At 44.1% G+C, this 4,250-nt stretch overlaps 1 non-coding gene across 1 annotated transcript; it reads left to right on the top strand.

Annotated features, from left to right (window-relative positions):
• Positions 1-2,526: 2,526 nt before the first annotated feature.
• Positions 2,527-2,645, top strand: LOC145396418 (5S ribosomal RNA). Its single transcript, XR_013896776.1, has one exon. It is a non-coding gene; the product is annotated as a 5S ribosomal RNA (ribosomal RNA).
• Positions 2,646-4,250: the final 1,605 nt, after the last annotated feature.

Below are 4,250 nucleotides of genomic sequence, written 5' to 3'. Positions count from 1 at the left end.
TTCTCTCATAACCTTTTCTTCTCTAGGTTCTTGTCCCTTACTCATACCTTTGCCAGCAAAGTTTTCAAATTTTCTTCCTAATTACTACTCCTGAACTTTCCAACTCCTGACATATCGTTCTCCAGTATCCATTCCCTCCTAACCAATTAAAATACAGCATTACCCTACTCCAAAAGCCAACCCATCCCCAATCTCTTGCCTAATCAATTCGATTTTGGTCCTGTTTCCTCATGATTCTTGCAAAGCCTTTCCTCTCTCCCTACTCAATTGCTGCCCAGCTCTCATAATCTAACACCTGCAGTCATCTCTCACTGTATCTTTTTCAAACAATTGTCCACTATTAATTTATCCTGCTTGTTACTGCCCTGTTTCTTCCCTTTCACAGCTCTCAATCAAATACTTGCCCCATCCACTCTCAACCAAGTGCTTGCTCAGTCCACTCAACCAAAAACTTGCTCAGTCCACTCATCCAAAAACTTGCCCAGTCCTCTCACCCAAACAATTTCCCATTTCACTCTTACCCAACCACTTTCCCAATCAAATCTCGTCCAAACACTTGCCCAGTCCTATCTCAACCAAACATCTGCCCAGGTCACCCACTCAAACACCTGCTCAGTACTAGCTAAACCAAACACTTGTCAAGTCCAATATCAATCAAAAATTTGCCAAGTCATTTATATACAAATACTCTTTCAGAACACACTTGTCTACTCTCACCTCCTTCAACCAATTGCCTTTCCCACCCCCTTCCCTAACTAGCCCTATTCTTTCCAAACAAATTCTCCTCACTCTTTCTGCCTCCCCCAAAATAATACATACTGTTCTCATCCATCCATACCTTCCTATCTTGTCTGATAATTTTTCTTGGCTGTTTACATATCCTACTCCAGCCAAACTACAAAGCGGTCTTGTGCCGGGGTCGAAATACTCTTTGAGGGCGAACCCAGAGCAAGAGGGTAACTACTGAAAGATCATATTTAGGGTGGTTCACAGCAGGAAGGGAAGTGGAACACCAAATCGCAGAACCGCAGGGTCAAAGTCGAACCTTACCCAGTACTCAGTGACCCTTCCTAGTACTCTGAACGACCCCTTCCACTCAAGCGGACATGCGAGAACCCACTCCTGGCTACTGATCCCCAACCCAAAAACTTTCACCACAGCAGCACCCCCAACCTGACCTGCCCTCTACTATCTTGGTTTTCCACTCTGCCAAGGTACACTCTTCACCTATCTTCAGCTCTGGCTGTCTTGTGGGGGCTGAGCCAAGCCCTGCCCCCCACCCCCCCCAATTTGTTTGTTCTCTGACACACAACTCATGCCTCTCCCGTCTTTCAGGTACTTCACATGGATCCATAGCTCTCACTCTGCCAGCCATACTTACAACAACAAAACCATTTTCCATTTCGCTCACTCTCAAACCTGTCAGTCCTACCTCTCCTCTACCCATTTATTCAAGTTCTCTTCTCTTTTCTGATCAATCTTCACAATCATTCTGACTGATCCTTTACCAGCCCTCCAGCTCCATACCAAGCCTCCTCACTCTTGCTCACACACATGCAATAATTTCTTTATTTCTCTCATATTCAATCACTTGTTCTCTATCCATACTACCACTTCTACACACCCTTTTCTCTTATGCACATGCATCTCATCACATGTTACAATTATTCACTCACCAGTCCTATTTCCATATCAACCCTGCTAAAGATCAGCTCACACAAATCATTCTTCACATCTCTAACATTCATTCATTAGTCTTAGTGACCTCTCCATAGCACCTCTCTTCCAACCGGTTATTCAAGTTTTCTTTTCCTCTCCAATTAATCTTCTCAAACATTCTGACTGATCCTTTACCAGCCCTCCAGCTCCTTACCAAGCCTTCTCATTTCTCCTCAAGCCTTCTTGTGTCCATTCTCAGTTAATCCCTGTCTGCCACGCTAACAATCCTTCTCCTGGCCATTCCTAATTCATGCATTTGCCTCGTAAGGAATCCCTCTTTTCTCCTCGTGTCCGTTCTCAATTAAGGTCTTTGCCTCATTAACAATCCTTCTCATTTCTCAATACAGTACTTATCTCCACTGTCAGTTTATCCCTGCCTGCCACACTAACAATCCTTCTCATCTCCTTTTAGTTAATCCCAGCCTACCACACCAACAAACCTCCTCAACATTTCTCATCTCCGTTTTCAATTAATCCGTCTACCACGCCAACGATCCTTCTCATTTACCCTCAGTCCTTGTCATGTCTGTTCCCAGTCAATTCCAGTCTGCCACACCAACAGCCTCACTTCTCAATACTTCTCGTCTCCATTCTCAAATCCATCTGCCATATCAACAACCCTCATTTCACCCAGGTCCTTCTTATGTCTGCTCTCGATTAATCCTTCTGCCACATCTTGACCTACTTTCACACGGTGGCACAATTACACCCAGGTAAACTGCTCAGTAACACAACCAGCCATGAATTCCTCCTATCACCTTGAGAGGAGGGTGGTGGACTGTTGGAGAAGAGCAACTTCAACTACAGTCAAACGGCCATACCACATTGAGTTCACCGCTTCCCGTCCGATCAGCGAAATTAAGCAACGTTGGGTCTGGTTAGTACTTGGATGGGTGACCGCCTGGGAACACCAGATGCTGTTGGCATCCCTACGTGTCAAGTGGGGTTGGTGGAGGATTAGTGCCCCTCCCTGTAAAACAATTAACTCTAAGCCCTTGGCCACCCCGTGTGGGATACATGGCGTCTGGCAATGAATGATGATGAATTTATATAAAACTACTCCTTTTACAATACATGACCACCACTTGCTCACACAACTGTACACATGAATCTCCTCCTATCCCTTGAGAGTTGGATGGAGGACTGACATTTCGAAAAGGGCAACTTCACCTGCAGTCAACCAGGTTTCCATTCAAGATCATGGTGCCAAATTCTCATTTAGTCTCTAGAATCCATCTCATCTCTGTTCACAAATTCGTCTCTCACTGTCTCTCTGCCAACTTTCCCACACCTTCCGCAGTGTTAACTCTCATTTTTTCGTAGCTACTAAACCGTCAAAATATCCTATGGCCTCCACTCCCACATGACTGCTAGCACCATCTTTTGATACACCATCTCCAAATTCACCAGTGTCACTATGACTCCCACATTCGATTATTCATCTAGCCAAATGGTTTTCAGAAACATTTTAGAATACTGTATATGATCGCCACATTCTCAAGTGACTGCTAGCACCAATTTTTGACATACAGTCTCTGATGTTCCGTTTACTATCGTTACTATTACATTTGATCAATTAGCTAACAAGTGTTTTTAGAGAACGCAATAACACGAGGTTACCTGTAACCTGGTACTGTACATATATTCACTGCCCCGTTTTACTCTCCCATTAACCCTTAAAATAGAAGAACGATTGAAGACTGCTAAAGAAGAGCAACTTCAGCCAACAGTTTACTAGATTCATATTCATTTAAGCCAGGAGCCAAAATCCTTTCATTTAAAATCTCCAATCCTCAAATTTTTTTCCAAACCACTACTGCTGCCATTTTCCAGTTCTTACCAATCCCAGCGTACTCTATCCTCTGCCGAAACTTCTCTCATCCCGGAGGACACTCTCTTGCAGTGGCACAAACAGATTCACTGCCTCTAACTTCCTTCTGTCCCCCACCAAAGGGGACTGAAGAACTGCAGAGAAAGGTAATTTCACCCTACACTTCATTGGGTTCATACTCAAATAAGCCAGGGGCCACATCAACATTCTATCGTATTTATCCTAAGTCCTTGTGTAATTCCTGTCTGCCTACCCTTCTCATTTAATTCCTGTCTACCAATCCTTCTTCTGTCCTCATTTAATTCCTCTCAGATAATCCTTCTCGTGTCCTCCTCATTTAAATCCTGTCGGCCAATCTGTCCTGTGTCCTCATTTAATTCCTCTCCCACACCAATAATTCTTTTTGAGTCATTTCTCAGTTAAGTCCTGTCTGCCATACAGACAGTCCTTATTCATCCTCGTCATTTCTCGTCTCCGTTCTCACCTAATCTTTCTGCCGAGTCGACAGTCCTTCTCGTTTCTCCTCAATCCTTCTCGAGTCTGTTATGCATTAATCCATCTGCCACTCCTTCACATGGTGGCAAAAAATTCCTGCCAGGTAGAATAACTGTTCATCAAATCACCCATCCATGAATTTCCTCCTATCCCTTGAGAGGAGGATGGTGGACTGCTGGAGAAGAGCAACTTCAACTGCAGTCAA

Source organism: Coenobita brevimanus, chromosome 37, assembly GCF_032717465.1.
Source record: "Coenobita brevimanus isolate Jiangsu-jjx chromosome 37, ASM3271746v2, whole genome shotgun sequence".
Taxonomy (NCBI): Eukaryota; Metazoa; Arthropoda; class Malacostraca; order Decapoda; family Coenobitidae; genus Coenobita; species Coenobita brevimanus.
Note: the sequence above shows the minus strand (reverse complement) of the source record. Positions and strands in the feature narration are given on the sequence as shown.